At 36.3% G+C, this 19,589-nt stretch overlaps 1 long non-coding RNA gene across 1 annotated transcript in view; it reads right to left on the bottom strand.

Annotated features, from left to right (window-relative positions):
- Positions 1 to 1,744: 1,744 nt before the first annotated feature.
- Positions 1,745 to 19,589, bottom strand: part of LOC137076208 (uncharacterized) — a 164,233-nt gene continuing 146,388 nt past the window's right edge. The window contains exon 4 of the long non-coding RNA XR_010905254.1: positions 1,745 to 2,597. This is a non-coding gene — a long non-coding RNA (uncharacterized lncRNA). The remainder of the gene's footprint in view (positions 2,598 to 19,589) is intronic.

The raw sequence follows: 19,589 nt of genomic DNA, 5'->3' as shown, positions 1-19,589 counted from the left end.
TCAGTTATTTTGGCTGTTATGCTATTTGATATTGCAAACTGGTATGTTATCATTATTATTAGAACGGAGCTAGAATATTTAAAATTGCACATTCTTCTAGTTATTTACCTTTATCCGTTAATGAAATCACACACTTGCAGAATGTTTTTTACATCTTCATTGCAAAATGGTGAATATGACAGGAAAGTCACACTCAGCCCATCCTGGCAACAGGTGCCAAGCAGATGTCATGGAAAATTTTGGTATACAAAGCCATTCCCCCCAGCGGGGCTCAGATCTTGGCAACCTCCCACATTGAGGAGCTGGGAGCAGGCCATTGTTCTCCTCCCTGAAGAACAACAGAGGACTCCTCCATCCAGCTGAGAGTGCTGGAAACCATTATGACAGTAGCATGTGATGGCCAAGTAGAGATGGGATATATAAGGGAGGCACCGAGGTGACGTAAGGGCAGGAGGTTCTGCATCTGTAATGCATTTATTGTGGTTGGTGAGTTGTTATTTAAGTCATGCTGTTACTGCTGCATGATTTTATAATGAAGGTTTAGATCCTTCTTTAATGCCCAGGGGGTCTCATGTATAAAACTTTCCGTAGAATATACATTCATACAGTACAACCAAAAATGAAAATTGTCATTAACCACCCAAATGTTGTTCATGTGCCTTTGGTGGTTTAAAATCAATTTTATGAAGTGACGCAAGTGCTTTGTTTGCACAAGAAAACTATTTACCTCTATACTTACAAAATAATATTATCCAAAGTGCGTTTACGAAACTATGAAAATACGATACGAGTCTCAAGTCAACAAAACATGCATGTTCCCCTTACTGGACTGCAGGTCAATATTTTCGTAAATAAAGTAAATTATGTTTTCTGGTGCAAACACAGCACTCACGCCGCTTCAAAAAACTGAAGTTACATGGATTACTTAATAACGTTTTTCCTATCGTTCTGGACACTGAATGTGTAAATTGTGTTGCTCCCAATGGAGGGACAGAAAGATCTCAAATCTCATCGAAAATAACTTCATTTATGTTGAACGAAAGCTTTATGCGATATTTTTGGGTGAACTAACCCTTTCTTTCTAACCCATATTTAAATTGATATAAAAATGTTGTAACTTCTGGTTAATGATTTCATGAAATTCCAGTGCTTAAATCAATTCACAAGTGGCACATATTTGATCTAAAAGTGTATATCAGATGTAAAACAGAGTTTATATCATTCTGTTTACACTGCTCACTCCAGTAAGAGTACGTAGAGTGAGTATGTAAGTGTCCATACAGTGTACATATTTGCGCTTAGTTGAATTTTTATAAATCCCGATCGGCGTGGATAATTGTGTTCGTACATTTCTATGCCCATTTTGCACGCATGCAACGTTTATACATCAGGTAACCACTGGATCACAACGACCTTGCGATTAGCTTTACATTTCTTGATAATATTTAAAATTGCATCCCTCATATGCTGCACTTTACAATACATGTAATAAAATTATTTTCACGCAGTTTAGGTTCAGCAAAAATCCTATTAAGGCCACTAAAATCCACTTTTTAAGTGTTTTCTTGTAGGTAATTGCTTCAGAAAAAAAGAAGCAGGTAAACAATCCATTTTAAATTAGATTCATTTTTATTTGTCAACCTAACTAAGTGATTCTGATATGCAAAATATGCATTAAATGTTTAGTATTTTAGATTTTTCAGCATCCACTCAAGGGAATCAAACTCTGAATGGCTTACCCTCTGTATGACACTGCATGTACCTATACCTAAGCTTGTGGAAAAGCTATTAGTGATCCAAAGTCTGATTTTTTTCTGCGAATTGGTTCTTTTGGACATTTCATTCCAATTACTTCATTGATTCATCAGTTCTTTTACATAATCACGCAATAAGGCATGTGGGTCAGAGTGTCTCTGAAATTGCAAGGTTTGTGTGTTGTTTCCAGTCAACAGTGGTGAGAATTTACCAACAGTGGTCCGAGGAGGGACAAACCTCAAACCGGTGAAAAGGTGAAGGGTGGCCAAGGCTCATCGATGCATGAGGGCAACAAAGGCTATCCTCTCCGGTTCAAGCCAACAAAAGGTCTGCTGTGGCAAAAGTCATACAAAGTTTTAATGGTGGTAATGAAAGGAATCTATCACAAAAGATTGTGCATTGCACTCTACTTCACATGGGACTGTGTAGCCACAGACCAACCAGAGTGCCTATATATGAGGACCCATGTCCACAATAAAAAGTGCTTACAATGGGCTGGCGAGCATCAGAACTAGACGTTAGGGCAGTGGAAGGTCACCTAATCTGACGAGTCACATTTTCTTTTACATCACATAGACAGCTGTGTATGTGTGCATAGTTTACCTGGGAAGTGATGACATCAGGATGCACCATGGGACGATGAAAGTTGGTGGAGGGAGTGTGATGATCTGGGCAATGTTCTGCTGGGAAATCCTGAGTCCGGCCATTCATGTGGGTGTAAATTTGACACATGCCACCTACCTAAACATTGTTGCAGACCAGTTACACTCCTTCATGACAATAGTGTTCCCTGGTGCTTCTTTCAGCTGGATAATGGAACCTGCCACATGGTTAAAGGTGCCCTAGAATGAAAAAATAAGTAGTTAATTTAGTGAAATAATAAGAGTTCAGTACATTGACATCACATATAGTGAGTCTCAAACATCATTGCCTCCTCCTTCTTATGTAAATCCCGTGAATCAAAAACACCACGGAAGTGCTTTTCAATGACACGCGTCATGTTCAGGCTGTGCAGGGGACGTGAGGACTTTGTATGTATCAACAGTCATGGTTGAGGTTTATTATAATCGGATACCACAACAATTGATGTTTTTAGATCATCTGTGAGAGAGAGAGAGCTCGCGTTCATATGGTTGCCAGATTGGACATGTTTAGGTAAAACCAAGTAGGCTGCATTTTAGCAATCTCCATTTGAGACGTTCCGCTTAAAGTGTCATTTAGTCGATCTGTGTTCTGTCAGGACTCACGAGCCGCTTCGCTGAACAACTGAACTGCTGTGCTGTGAGCTTTGAGCTGCTGAATTAAGCCAATCAGAGCAGAGCTCAACATTAATATTCATGACTCTTCCAAATAAGGCAAAAACAGAGAAGTGAAGGCTCCACTTCACAACCTAAAGGACTTGAAGAATCTGCTGCTAATATATTGGTGCCATAGACTACAGGACACCTTCAGGTGTGTTGTAGAGACCATGTCTCTGTGAGTCAGCACGCAAAGGACCTACAGCAAATTAAGCAGGTGTGTCAATGTTTTGGCCCATTGGTGGAAAGTGAATAAACGAGTAATAATCAACAACATAAACCACAAGAGACCATAAAAAAACATGTAATTTTCACCCCATCATTCAAGTCAAATGCTTGGTTCATGCATATTCACGCATATCTCAGTAGCTCATCGGTTCACCGTGTACATGTGCGAATTGGAACTGTCCTTAGATTTGCACCTTTATGAAACCCTCGGCAGACAGTTCTCAGCATGTCGAATATGTCAGCACAGTTTTTAGTTCAGTGAACAGTGCTAAATAAGCCGGCAAAACCAGCAATATAATTCAAGTTAATTATTAAGATGCTGCCCACATATTTTAACAGTACATTTTCGACAAGCACAGCTCCCATTTTTAACCATACAATTTTAAGGTGTTTTATTTTACGGTGCAGATTACCTCTGAAAAGCTTATATTTTTGTGGCCCAGGTTGAAGAAAAGGTGCAAACATCTTTTGTCAAAAGGGAAAAAGAAAGAGAATAAGAAAGTGAAAGCAACTAAGACAGTCTAATTGGAAATGACTGGTTTGAGAGCATATCCACCCTCAGAGTGAAATCTTCTCCTCCCCCTCGGTCCTCTGGTCCCCTGCACACATGAGGATTAGCCCAGAGCTAATGCGGATCTAGTGAGTCACAGCTACATGTTGTGTATGTGTGCATTTGAAGGGACAATCAAAATTATCATAGAACACCACCAATCCTCCTTCAGCTACAAATCCTGAAGCTTCTAGAATACCCTACAATAAATCATATTGAGGTTTTGTCAGCATCATGCTCTTCAGGGGTGTTTTAACTATTAACTATTACCCCACATCAGAAATACGTAAATGTCAAGTTACTAAACTCTAATGGAATTAAAATATGTATACTTTTACTTATAATACCTACAATTTAAAGAGAATCTCAACAATTTATACGTTGAATATTAGAGTTTAGCCAGTGTACATATAGTTATTAATTGGCGGATGGATGGAAGGACATTTTAATTTGACTATGTAATGTTTTAGTTTTTTTATTCATTTTATTTGAAATATAAAATTTTAATACCTGTAATATACATATTTGCATTCAATTATTTACAATATTTCAAAGTTGTTTTTAAAGAGGCGAAATACCACAGCAGTGATAAACATAAGTGAGAGAATTTTCAGAAAAAAATATTACAAACTTGATTCCAAACACAGTACGAATTGTGAATAAAAACAGAATGCAATGATGTGGAAGATTCAATTTTAAATATTTTATTCAGAATACAACATAGATGACATATCAAATGCTTAAACTGGGAAAATGTTTTCTATGGGTGAAAGATATAGACTGCAGGCTGGCCATTACAGTACCTAGATCCTTCTTCTACGCAGCCATGATGTTGTAATGATGCAATATGTGGTCTGAAATTGTCATGTTGGAAAATGCAAGATCTTCCTTGAAAGAGACGACGTCTGGATGGGAGTATTTGTTGTGCTTGGATATACCTTTCAACATTGATGGTACCTTCCCAGATGTGTAAGCTGCACATCCAACACACACTCATGCAACCCCATACCATTAGTTTATGAGATTTGTAAATTGTTGCATGCCTTTTTTATTTAAATATGTCCCAACTTTTTTGGAATCGGGTTTGCAAACACATAGTTTGGAAATTAATACAGTTTATACAAATTAATACAATTAATACAATAGTTAAAAACATATTTCCAATAAAATTTCCAATATATATATATATATATATATATATATATATATATATATATATATATATATATATATATATATATATATATATATATATATATATATATACACATATACATACATACAGTAATGGCAAACAATAGAGGCATGTAAAATGACTGATATTCTGATACATTTTTGTGTGTATGAAATAGAGTGACAGTTGAGTATGCTGTTAATTATAACAGTATTAAGTCAAGGGGACACATATAGCAGTTTTTTGAGCAAATTATAGTGAGTAATCTGAAGCACATCCTCATTACTAGCGCTTTCTGAAAGGCTCCTCAATGGAAATACTTGCCCTGTAGAGACCCCTTACAACTTCTCATCCGTGTCAAAAAAATCTCTTCTTATAAAGGATTTTGTCACTTCACGGTTTAATTTCCATTACTGAACATGGCAGCGTTCCCAGTTCTGACAAATGTAAGGATATTTTCAGTTGAAATATAGAAGACTGCATTTAAGAGTAAAAACACATTTCCCTCGAGTACTTTGATTTATATATTCCTGCCAGGACAATTAGTTGGACCACAGTACCAGAATCCACTTGCTCAACTCAGAGGAATTTGTGCTATCAACTTGAGGTTCAAACTGCTCAACGGCACATATTTTTGGCTTAGAAAAGTAGTATAACTCTGCTTCCTTCAGGCAAACGCTCAGTGTATTTGCCAGATCTGATTTACCTAAACGCTACCTAACAGCAATTTGCTACATAACAACAATTGTTTTTTTGTTTTGTTTTTTCATGGTCTATTTAGAAAACATTGTATGATAACAAAATGAAATTGTAATTGTTCCTTTGCATTTATTAAAATAATTAAATGTATCAGAACAAATCTGAGAAAGAGAAAGACAGAGAAAGAGACGTGGTTTAAAACCCTTTAAAATACCATGCATGCCCTTCAAATAGAGTCGTGATGTGTATGTGGAAGACTCTACTTTCCATGTTTTTTATGTCCTCTCTCCACTTTCTACGCCAATAAATGACAAAATGGCAAAAAAGATGATGTATTAAATAGTTTAAAATCTATCAAACAGATGCCTTTTTCCAAACACCTAGGGGTTTCTAAACATTTAAGACTGTAATAAATTACATACAAATTCATATATTTCGTTTTCATTAAAATAGCATATTTACTAATACAGCAGGACAAAATATAGAAAGACAGATTTATGGAAAAAAAAGTGTACTTATTTTTAATTGAAGAAGTGGTCGAATAGGTCAAGTGATACTGAGTGAACTTGAATTTTTTTTTCTTAAAGGTAGTGTATTCAATTTCAAATTCAATTTCATGAATGCAATATGACACGAAACACCCGTAATCAGGACAGGTATCTGAAGTTATTACAGTATGAATGTAAGATGACACTAAACACTTGCGATGGACTCCCTTTGAAATAAATGCTAGCCCATGAGATCCCCAGCCTCCCTTTAGAGCGCCTCCAAAACACATGAACGCACACAGCAGAGTCTGCAAAGTGTCACAAGATGAGAGACTGTTCACTGTTATGAACTAATGACAACATTAGTTGCCAAAATAAATGAATTGCAACCATTGTATCAAAATCAAACTCATAACAAAGGAAAAAAATATGTTCTCCTTTGAATCCCCATGATCAAAAATGCTATCATGTGCTGTTGTCTTTATCATATTCATAATCACAAGAATGTAAAATCTGTAATTTTATACACAATAAAATGTGATCCAGTTCAACTTGAGCAAATTGGCTCCTGTTTTCAAGTAAAAGCATTTTTGTCTCAGTGCATGCAGTGGTTTAGTTTGGCAGGGTCACCGCTAGCTAAGCTTAGCATAATGAATGGAACCCTATGTTGCCAGCTAGCATGTCCCGAATAAAAGTGATCCAAAAAAAACCCCCCACCCACCGAATTACTTCTTTTTGCCTGCATATTCACAACGAGCATAAATAGTGATACAGATTAAGACTAGGTGATTTCCTAGGCAGATATTGATTTGGGACTATATTATGGGGAAGCAAAGGTGAAGCACTGCTAGTTGGGTGCAGAGATATCACAGCTCTCATACTCACGTCCTCCGGCTGTTGAGCGATCGCAATGTGTTGCGTGATATCTCTGCGCCAAGGTAGCAGTGCTTTTTTTTGGATCACTTTTACTCAGGACATGCTAGCTGGCAACATAGGATTCCATTCATTATGCTAACCCTAGCAGCAACCCTGCCAAAACAATGCATGCACTTGGACAAAAATGCATTTGCCCACATATCTAAATGTAGGAAAGAAGTAGCTTGACAAGCCAGACCCACATCAAGATGTTTGGTCTGGAAACTCACCATTGACAGGACTCAATCTGAGGGGCGGGATAAACGGTTGTCTTTCAAACTCCCTCTGCACACGATAGGATAGCGCTACCACCAACCAGAGCAACGAAGGTAAACCGGAGCTAGTTGAAACTAGTAAACATGTGAAGATTAAACTTTCGCCGTATCCGGTCGGCAAAACTCCGAACACATCTTCCCTTCTTAAGAATGACTTCAGTGCCGTTCTTTGTTCTTTTCTCAGAGAAAAGCTTAACTCCAAGTCTTCCAGAGTCGCGGTCAAAGCTGATTCGAAAGGCCGCCGTTCGCCAGCTTCTGTGTTTACTAGAAGCACGCAAGTGCCATCATTATGTTAAGCCCCACCCACGGACTCTATACATGATGTGATTGGCCTGATCAGAGTTTGGTTTTTCCAGCTCAGAAGTGTATTAAGAGTTGCTAGACGACACTCGCAGCAGATTAGATTTGCTGCCGCTAGGGTGAGTCTAGGCTAGGAAAGAAGTTGAATAAGCCCTATTTCTAAAAACGGTGGAGTGTTCCTATAAAGTTTGCAAAACAAATATTACTCCATCCTTTACTCAAAGTACAAAGAATGACAGAAAATAGTTTTAGGTAACGTGAGAAAGCCAATTAGCCGGACACTTATACAATATAAAACACAAAACTACATATTTTGAACAGCGGTAGAAAATATATACATTAATAATTAATAATACTGAGGAACAAGCTGGTCCAAATAATCTGGTACAGACCCATCTTTCCAGAGCAAATGTTTTGCAAATCCCACATTATACTCTGAGATTTGAGAAGCAGTCATCAGTAAATTGACGTGTTTGAGGGCGGGACAAGTTGTTTGCAGGCCGACATACGTACAACACAGGTTAGCATTATGCAACCATCCTTTCTAGTGATGTACAACCTTCACACAGTAAGATTCAAACAAAAAACAATTCATTAACAAGTGTTTTTTCAGAGACAATGAAAAAACAGAATCGATCAGAGATGATTCTTTCTTTTGGGAGACAATAACTATCTATTGTGTGCTTTCGACTTTACACCTTTGCAGAACATTTACATTTACAAACAGCTATATTACACACGGCATGATAGGGAATATTAGAAAAAAAACATAATGGAGCACTTTAACATTTATTGGTTGGACCTAAAGATACAGTACCTGAATATCTGAATGCTCTACCCAAGTATAATTTCTATCACTCTATTATTAATTAGTTACTGAAGAAAGTTAAAACACTTCAGAAATCAAGATGAGTTGGCTAATGCATTAGTGAGTGCACATTGGTTGTACAACTATTAATCAGTTCATTATATGGGTATAGAAAGGTGAATCATAAAGGGCATAAAAACTGTTTACTAAAAAGATAATTGAGTGCACTAAGCAACAGGGAGCAATGTAAATAGGAACTTTTAAGACAAAAAGTTCCTACCATCCTAAATTGTTCACAGAATCCATTTTATTTTTCCATTATGACAAAAGACAAATGTTGATAAACACACTTTCACAAACTCCCTTTTCTTTTATTTCTTTGTCTTTCACTCCTAAGCATCTGTCTTCCTCAGCTCTGCTTTCTCGTACTCTAATGTGTCACACTTGTCCTCTCTCTCATCTTGGCCTGTCTTAAAAGCGCCTGCGGAGATCATTAGAAGTCGCAGAAGAGCTGCTTTACTCTCTGTGCGTGTGTATGTGTATGTGAGGTCGTCCAGAATATAACGGTAAATCATGAGTGTCTGTGGACTTAATCAAATCAAACTCTTTTCGCTGTTCGCTGACATGGTTATCATTCGTGATGGTTTAGTCCTTCGGGGCCAGGCACTCTCGCACTCTCTAGCTTATAGACACACTAGCACAAGAACAGGTTAAAATAGCTCCATGTGATTGAACTCTTGAAGGAATATTCAGGGTTATTGTGAATTTGCAATCAAGTTGAATGGGAATGCTAACAGATTGCACTCCATATTGGAAAACCTTAATCAGGCTTCTCAAACTACTATTTAGAAAGTAATCGTTATATAAAAGAAGCCAATCTATATATATTTTTTATTATAAAAAAATGACCTTAAGATTTGTTTTTATTTAGAAGATATAAAACTCTACCAGGAAGAGGTGTCTTTTAGCTTAATATTTGTATCTTTATATGCTATCAAATGAGAACATAAGTTAAACTGAATTGCGCTGAATAATGACACAATTGTCTTCTGCTTTAAAGCTGAATCCAATTTTTTTAATTTTATTTTTAAACTTATGTTTGGAACATCAACACTGCAATTGAACTGAATTGAATCAACACTGAACTGACTCAAGCTGAATAACAACATTACAGTTTTCTGTAGAACTGCTTGTAGCTGAATTGAGCTGGTTTGATAATGAATGAACTTTGAATGAATGACGGTCCATAAAGACATGGACGAGCGAGTTTGGTGTGGAGGAACTTGACTGGCCTGCACAGAGTCCTGACCTCAACCCAACAGAACACCTTTGGGATGAATTAGAGCGCATTGGCCTTCTCGTCCAACATCAGTGCCTGACCTCACAAATGCACTTCTAGAAGAATGGTCATACATTCCCATAAACACACTCCTAAACCTTGTGGAAAGCCTTCCCAGAAGAGATGAAGCTGGTATAACTGCAAAGGGTGGGCCGAATTAAACCCAAATTAAGAATGGGATGTCATTAAAGTTCATGTGCATGTGAAGGCAGGCGTCCCAAAATGTTGGCAATATTGTGTACCTTTAATGTTGTTAGTAGTCTCAGGCTACATTTCTGCTAGTGCTCAAATCTGATTTATTTAGAATCCTCTTTTTTTCTTTTTCGTGGCTATTTTATTATTATTATTATTTTTTTTTTTAGATGTGGCCAATACCAGATTAAAGTGTGAAAACTGAAATAAAGTGTGACCACTGAGTTTTGAACTAATCTGTATGCACAAAAGAACAATAACAAAGAAGGCCTGCAGCACAGAATTATACAGACATTTCTAAGGTGATGTGCCACCAAAGCCAGTGTATTTGTGTGCAGGCATTAAGGAGGATGCAGACGAGGATGATAAGTTTATCTTGTGTAGTTTTTCCAAGTTTTACATGTATAGAGCTTTCACCATTATACTGATGAGTATAATAGCTACTGTCTTCCTTATTCACTGAGCTACAGATATGGAAGTGGCCAGTTTCAGATGTGTTTTTTGCTGTTCACACTGATATGTGAAAAAAAAAAGTTCAATGTGGCAATGTTCTTGTTGGGCTATCACCAGACCAAGCTCAATTTAAAATTGAACTTTGGTCTGGGGAGTCTGCTCTGTATTTTCTACTGCACAAGGGGCGTGATCAGCTGGCATTATTCGAATAACACTGTACACAATTGGGTAGTCCTGCAACCAATCAGACCAAAAGAGGCGTGATCGTCATCGTGTTAAACCCGCCAATAGCGTGCCGGGTGGATAAGCCAGTCTGTGATTGGTTCCTGCAAAAGTGTAACCAGGGTATATACAGCAATCCTTAAGTTAAATTTACTACTTTTTAATACCTTTTTTACTACCTTCAGAATATTTTTTAAAACCATCACGACACTGAATTGCAAGTGTTAATCAGCGACCTTTCTATTATTTACACAGATTTTGACATATATAACATACAGAAAAGAATAGATTTAGAATCGACACCAGGAGGAAATCTGTTATAAGTTATTATTCAGAAACAGTAAAATACATCTCAACATTCACAAAGGTTGGTTGAGGAGAAGCATTACTGCATACACATTTGATTTCAATTAATAATTGGTAATTCAGCAATTAAATTATTTAGAGTTTTTTTTCCAACAACAAAACCTGAGCCAAATATTACATTTCTATAACTGTGATAAGTTGCTGAATTTAACAAAATACTAAAAACTAGTGCTGTCAATCGATTAAAAACTTTAACTAGCTTAATCACACATTTTCTGTGATTAATCGCAATTAAAAAGAAATGTTTTTGTACGTTTTTAATATATTTTTTAATATAATAATTTCACAGTTAATCAAATTAATGTAGAAACAACATAAAGACAGTATATTTTAAATACTTGTTTAAATGGCATCTTTTCATGAATTAAGGCCAGTATTACTGATATTAATACAGCTACTGATTTTTTTTTTTTTTACATTTATTATTAGGCTTCAAAAATCTTTAATGATAATAAACATTTTTTAATTTAAGTAAACTTAAAACAATGCTAACATAAACCCATAATAAATGTCATTACTCCTGCCCTTCCTGTCTTAACAGTTAGGAAATATACAGAAATTTTATAAAGTTATCAAAGTTATATGCAGTCTGCACTGCATAAACTATAAATTAAATAGTTAATCCTTATTGAAGCTACAAAAGTTATTTAGTCAAGAGCAGCGACTCATTTTCTCTTTTCCTGTTATTTCTCTGTTATTGGCTGCTGTCCCTTTAAGAGCAGACAGACACGCGGATCTCTCTGACTGTCTATGGATCGCGCCTCATTCTCTCACAACTCTTTTTGTTCATTTTAGACTTTATAAAAATAATTTAAGATTGCTCTTATATGAATAGTCGTTGAAGATATGCCTTGAAGCAAGTCTAAAATAAAACGTAAGCCAGCCACTTCTGTTGAGCGCACAGTGTTCTGAGATGATGCTGAACGACCGCTGAATATGACGTCAGCATCAAACATACGTTGAGACCGAGATGAAAGATCTTTGATTATATGCCAAAGCCAATATTTAAACGAACTAACGCGAACGCAGATAGAATTTCAATCAGAATAGGACACCTTATAGTCTGAAAAAATAATACCTAATTTGGAAAAAAATAATACCTCTGAGACCACATTTAACACTTTTAATGGCCTTAAATTCGACAATTTTGATTTATCACTTTTTAATACTTTTTAAAACCCCGCGGACACCCTGGTAACAGAAGCAGTCGAAATGTATGTACAGGTTTCCAGACTGAGTTGTCGAACGAAATCAAAACTCCAGCAGATCAGGCTGGGTTTTCCCAGTCTAGCTATATTCACACTGTCAATCCAAATCTGAATATTTGAACAAATTTACACTGCATAGTTCAAGTGACCCAATTCTCAGATTTTTTCCTCTCATGTGGCACAGATCGGATATGATATGTGAACATGTAAGCAGTAAAAAAAACGCATGAATTCCGATATCCTCAGATCGGATTCAAGCCTCACTCATATGTGGTAATAAATCCGATATGATTCGGATGCGTGCATTAGCGTCTGCCATTCAAGTGGTCAAATCTTGACCAAATCAAAACCCCCAGTAAATGCGAGTCGTACGTCATTGAAAAAAGGACGGAGGCGAATGACGTCAACTCAGGTGGACACCAACTGCCAGTGTTGCCAAGTCCGCGGTTTTCATGCGAAATTGGGCTACTTTAACACAGTTTTGAGTTGCAATTGAGCGGGTTTTTTTGTGAAAACCTGGCAACCCCGTCAAGGGCACTCCTCTTTTTCTCCGCATTAAGAGAGAAATATTTTGCCGACCTTTAAAGATGTGTAGAACCGTGTGGAACAGTGCGGACAGCAAAACTTTGTGCAATAATTTTGTCTGCGTCCATCGCATATCGCGCTGTTTTACTTAATTTCACCGGTTAAGAACGACTTGGGCTGTTTTGCCAGTGTACAGTGTAAATGCAAATATCGGATTCGGGTCGCTTTTGAAAAGATGATGTAAGCGGGTCGTCAAAAAAATCGGATATAGTCACCAAATCGGAATTGTGCATCAAGACCTGCAGTGTAAATGCAGCCTTAGTGTATCCGATTGGAATCTGATCTAAAATGATTGACGTCCACATTGTGTATTGCAACTGTTCAGATCCAATTTGTGTGTCCATGCGTTCTTTAAGTTTATGGCAAAAACCAACGTTGGTAGATATAAGCCAAAAACAACAATAAGCTGAGGGGTTTACGATACAGATGTTGTCTTATTTACAACATGACATTGTGCAGATGCTATGTGCTGGACTACTGCATTATCACATGAGGCAATGGCAGAAACGTGGGAGGCTGATATGAGAGTTTTATTCTGCGATGTATTATTTGAAGGGTTTTAAAATGTCTCCGTTATAGCCTTTTGTTATTCTGCTCGTCCGGCACTTAGCAACAACACAACCTTGTTTCTGCGTCTTATGTTTACATTTTACATGGCGTAAAAGTCACAATGCAAAAAATAAATACAAAAAATGTACGATGCAGAATATTAATATTAATATTTTGAATATGATCCAGAATTAATTTATGTTTTGACCGTTCAGACTTGCTTAATCTGATCGTATTTCAAACTGATATGCACACATTTTTTAATTTAGACTGACAATATATATATATAAATAAAGGACTAATACATATATTGGTTTATTGTGGTCAATGTAATGCTTAAGCGTTTCCATTTATTTTAATTCATAACTTTTTTAGTTAATTCAACAATTCAACCCATTTTTCACAACAGGAACACTGCAAGCTTTGTAAAATATACATTTATCTCTCATAAAAGTATTTTATTTAGTAAACACTTTTTTGGTTTTGCTGACATGTACAACCAACCTATTCAAAGTGTTGTATACGTATGTGAACACAAATACTAGTTACAAAAGCTTGAGTTCACATGTCTTAAAATGTGTCTGCATTCTTAATTCTCAATGAAGTTTCCACAAAATAATATTTTTGTAAATTCTTTTTTCAAGACGGTATAATTTTGCTTTCTACCTCATTGGCATGCTTTTGTTTCTAATGTTTCACTGTAAATGAGTCCCGGGTCATTTTACTCACTAAAGGAACAAGTCGAAATGATTGTTTGGGATAAACGTCAGCATGGCACAGATGGCGCCCATAGACATTAAGTCGAAAATAACCCACAATATTCCTTTAAGTATGTTGTGAACCACCAGCTCGTCTCCATTAATTAAGTGTGGTGAGTTCTCACATACTGACCAACCCTTCTCTTGGCATGACCCTTCGAACTCTGAAAGCCTGGGAAGTAGAAAGCCTTCGCTCAAGACTGATGCTCCTTAGTATTCAGCTTCAAATCAATTGTAGTGCATTTGTCGGCCGAACAAAGAGCAAGCCACGGTTTTGATATTCAACAGACTCTGTTACTGAGGAGTATCAATACTTGCTGGTTTTCTCCCACCCTTCCCCCCATTCTCATGCGTGATCTGAGCGTGCAGAAGATCCTGCGTTCACACTGGCTGTGAGCACAAGCACCAGGTCCTTGGGTCAGAGGTCACAGAGTCCTATGGTGTGACATCATGAAAGAGCTCAAAGGTTACAAGGTCATGTGAGGGGAGGAGGAGACACAACAATGACAAAGTGACATGGGATGGACACAGAATTCCATCACACAGCGGCAACAAACCGAGCGAAACGATCCAAGGAGATGGATCTAGGCTGATGAGATTAATGTGTGTGAGTTTAATTGAGTAAATTTGATTGGAATTATTAGCATTGTGTGTATGTTGTATTACAACTAAAGGAGATTTAAATATACAAACATGAGAGAACTGTTGAGCATTGATCTATTGTATGAATGAGGGTAGCATTGATCATATCATATGGTCTTGGACAAATATGAACTGTTTCTAAGCTATACTTAGTATCTCTATCCAACGGATGGTTGGATGCCATGTCTTGGACTACATTTTTTTTACTTTAAAGGGGGGGTCTAATGCAATTTCATGCATTCTGAGTTATTCACATTGTTAAAAAGTTGGATGCTCATGCTAAACAACACCAAAATGTACAAACAAAAATGTAGTTGGATGTATTACAGAGCATTTCTCCACCAAATACACTCTGGATTCTAACAAGTTTCGGAAAGTTAATTTCGAGTATGGCCATGTATTACGTCAAAATGGGTGAAAATGTTCCATTTTATTTTCTATGATAATATTAGTTAATTCTGTTATTCATAAAGATGAATCAGAAAACCTGCTACATTTTCAATGCTTTTTAAAATAGGGCTGCCAATTTAACACGTTAATTAGATTAGTTACAGTAATAAAAAAAATAACGCTTAACAGCCCCTACTTCATACAATTGATTGATGAAGAATATGATGCAGGGCAACAACTCACTGTGTGATGAAGCCTATACAATGCAGCTGGAATGTCATAAAATTCTAGATATTTGACAAAAATGCCATGTATTACATCAAAATATGTGGAATTCCTTGTATGGGGACTTCTCCCAACATGCTTCGTTCGGGTTATGAGAATCACCAGCAGCGATTTGTTTTTAGACCAATATCATTGGGCGCTTTTACATGCACATTCGTAAGCCGATTATGCCTAATAAGCTGACAATGAACATGGTCATGTAAACGCGGTGACCCGTTTTCTTTTATCAGAGTATGGTCATAAACGGCTTAAGCATAAACCGGTCAGGACAGGTAGTTTTTTTGCTTCTTACCCCGATTTGAATGTGCTGAATGTAAACGCATTAACCTGCTTTCTGTCTGCTTATTGAAGTGCTCATGCGTGATAGGTGACAAAAACGCAAACTTCGAGCAGATTTAAACGCATCCAGACAGAGCGCGCTAGCGTTTTGCATGAAACAAAGACATATCACAAACGCACTCTTTTAAGACCCAGAAAATTGTAAAGATGTATTCTCATCTCATGCAGCAGAAGTTTGTATCTGCATGACACGGTGAACGCTTAATTTAATATCACAACTGACTTAACATTTGGAATACGCCAAATCAGATACGGACATTATTATTTTTCATGTTACTACAAGGAAATAACCTGGTTTATTAATAAAGTAATGTAAATGCGGTTTACTTGCATTGTCAGTTTACTGGTTTGCATGTAAATGGGGAAAACTGGTTATTTCAATAAGCTGATATTTGTGAGTAATCAGCTTACTGGTGTGCATGTAAACATTCTCACTATGTCCCAATGTCACTAAAGAAGTGTGTTTCTGGTTGTGAGGGAAAGATCACCTTGTTCAGCTTCCCAAATAACCCAGCATTAAGGAAACACTGGATACAGTTTGTTTCTCAGGAGCAGCAGCAGAGTTCTGCAAGTGTGTTTGTTTTTCCCAGTCATGAGTCGAAACTGCAGGCAGTGAGTGAAACTGCATCAGATGTGTGTGTTTTGTTGGAAATTGGCACGCAAGTGCATATAATGTAAACGACACAAACGTAAAGTGAATATACAGTATTATCCTGGGAGGAATAATACCATGGATGTATTTTGTGTGTGTGTGTGTGTGTGTGTGTGTGTGTTTGTCATAGGTGTGTGTCTTTAGTATTCAAGATTAACATGACTGGCTGTAACTGTTACACCCCCTCCCCCCACATAAAAAAGTAAATTGTTAAACTAGCTTGCAAATTGCAATTCACGTTGACTTCAATTCTGAAAATAGACTTGATTTGGTCATGTTGCTAAAGTGAGAATAACATTAAGGCACTTACTTGACATTACTCTCTTGAACAGATTCATTCCATTTAGATACGTATGAAGAGAAAATACTGCAAACGACCAATGGCATATGAATCATATAAACACAAAACCACTTAAACAGAGAACAGAGACTCATCAACTCATTCGTGTGGATTGAGACATTAATGGATGTCACTTGACTTTGGTGAATTTTTAAGTCTTAAGAAAAATGGCCCTGGTTCTGAGCTCCGGAGATAACAGCCTGAGATTTATGACTAATTGCTGGTAATTAAAAAACCCTAAATTTTCCCACTTTCTGTGACGGAGCGAAACAACTGTAGTGGTATCCGTGGTAAAGCAGAAATTATATTCCATTATTGAAATACTGAAATCTTTTTCTGCCTAATGAACTGCAATAATGGATTTTTTTCCTCAAAGGTCAAATTTAAAACATACTTACCAAATCTGCAAGGATTCATAAATGTTTCTGATTTCTGTGGGACTTACCACTGGGAAAGAAATTTCCATTTCATTTTCTATGATAATATTAGTTAATACTGTTATTCACAAAGATGAATGAGAATACCTGAATATCAATGCTTTTATCTGCACAGACCTGTCAATAAAGATGCGTGTTTATTATAAAAATTAATGCATTAGAAAGAATATGATGCAGAGCAACAACTAACTGTGTGATGAAGCCTATAGAATGCCTATAGAATTTTGTCCATAAAATTCAAGATATGGGACAAAAATTAGTTTTATGTGCTTTATGAAAAAAAATTGTTTTATTTGCTTTTTTTTACTAGCTCTATGTGTGTGTGTTGATATGCGTGAATACACTGCAGGCTCACTCTCACTCATATCCAAGGTAAATCATCAACACCATCATCCCTTGCATGAGTTTGAATGAACTAAATACATTGTCACACAGGTTACTTTCTTGCACACCCAAGTCTGTGTTGCTTTCACATTCATATGAATTGTGGCACAGTTCAATAACACACAAGTTCTGGTTTTCGGTCCAGAATAGTACAAGTGCAAATACGATCTTATACAACAGTTTGGTAAAATAAATAACTAAAATAAGTAAGTTAATATTGTGTTGTTTTAGACAAGTTTACTGACAAGAACTGTTCGTCTCCGAGCAATACACAGTGGCGTTTCATTTCTGAGTCCACGTTTTGAATTAATCGAGTGAACCAATATTTCAATGGACCATAAAAGAGAACCATTTACATTTATCATTTTTATAAAGAGAACCATTTACTTCACTCCTGAATGAATCAGCCATTTGAACGAATCAAATGAAGAAATGACTCAATGACTTACTCAATTAGACATTTACTGCCCCCTACTGGCACTTTTAGTTTCTAATTTAGAGTATAATTTCATTAAAAAAAAAAAAAAATAATTTCCATATTAATAAAAACAAACATTAAACGTATAGTTTAGCCCAACATTTCTTTCAGAAGCTATTTTTGTAATGTCTATTTTTTTTTACACAACAATGACTTTAAAGTATCTTTTTTTAAGTAATTTCTCAGCCAAATGTGAAGTGCGATTAATTTGCTATTAATTCAATTAACTAATTGCCACAGTGTAATTAATTAGATTAACATTTTCATCTTAATCTCTTGACAGCCCTAATTATAAATAAATAAATAAATTCAAGCTAGTAATTTGTGCTATTTATGAACATTTAATAGAATACTTCACCCCAAAATAAATGTTTCCATCAGTTACATAAGGCCTGTTTTCTCTGATCTAATAAGATTAGATTATTTCCAAGATTCTGTTCTCCAAAAAATAACAGTGGATGTAGTTTTTACAGGCAAGCTCCAAAAAAGCGATAATACATAATAAATGTAGTATAAATGTGCTACAGTCGTTATTCACTGATAATCTTCACCTCTAGAGCTTTGCTGTTATATTAAAATTGGAGCTTTTAAAATGGCGATCTGTTCATCATGCAAAACTATCTCACAACTTCAGACTTTATTATAAGCACACAAGATGTATGGACTCTTTGTGGTGCTTTTTGGAGCTTTGGAAGTAAAAATCACCATTCACTTCTGCTGTATGTAAAACAAGCTTTTGGGTTTAGAATCACACCGGTTTAGAACAACACAAGGGTAGTTAAATGATGTTCATGTTCAGGTAAAATATTCCATGGAGATTCATATCATAAGTCATATTAAGGCACTATACAAAACATCAAGTGAGATGTCATTTTCCCTAATCAAGAATGCTGTTGCCCAGTGTTGAGTCTGGGCTGACAGTCAGACTGTCTTTGCCTCTTTAAATAAATGGTAAGAAATGAGAGGGAGCGAGACACTCATCTGCTCCATCTGTGTGGTGTCTAGCGCCTACATATGACACATGCCATCATTCTATCTGTGACTCATCAGCCTCACAGGAAAAGCATTTTAACATCCACCACGCTTTCACTCCACTGACACTGTGGCAAACTGTTGTTTTTCTTTATTATAGAGTGTTACATACCCCCGCCCCCCCCTTTTGTGGTAAATTCAGCTAACAAAGAGAGGATGATACCAACACACACACAATATACAGTTAATAAATAAATTATATTTATTTATTATATATATATATATATATATATATATATATATATATATATATATATATATATATATATATATATATATATATATATATATATATAGCACCGATCAGGCATAACATTATGACCACTGACAGTCAAAAACACTGATTTCTCTTCATCACAGCACCTGTCAGTGGGTGGGATATACAGTCGGACGAAAAAAGTATTTAGTCAGCCAGCAATTGTGCAAGTTCTCCCACTTAAAAGATGAG

This window comes from Pseudorasbora parva, chromosome 1 (genome assembly GCF_024679245.1).
Source record: "Pseudorasbora parva isolate DD20220531a chromosome 1, ASM2467924v1, whole genome shotgun sequence".
NCBI classification, from domain to species: Eukaryota; Metazoa; Chordata; class Actinopteri; order Cypriniformes; family Gobionidae; genus Pseudorasbora; species Pseudorasbora parva.
The sequence above is the reverse complement of the archived record's forward strand: the minus strand, read 5'-3'. Positions and strand labels throughout refer to the sequence as shown.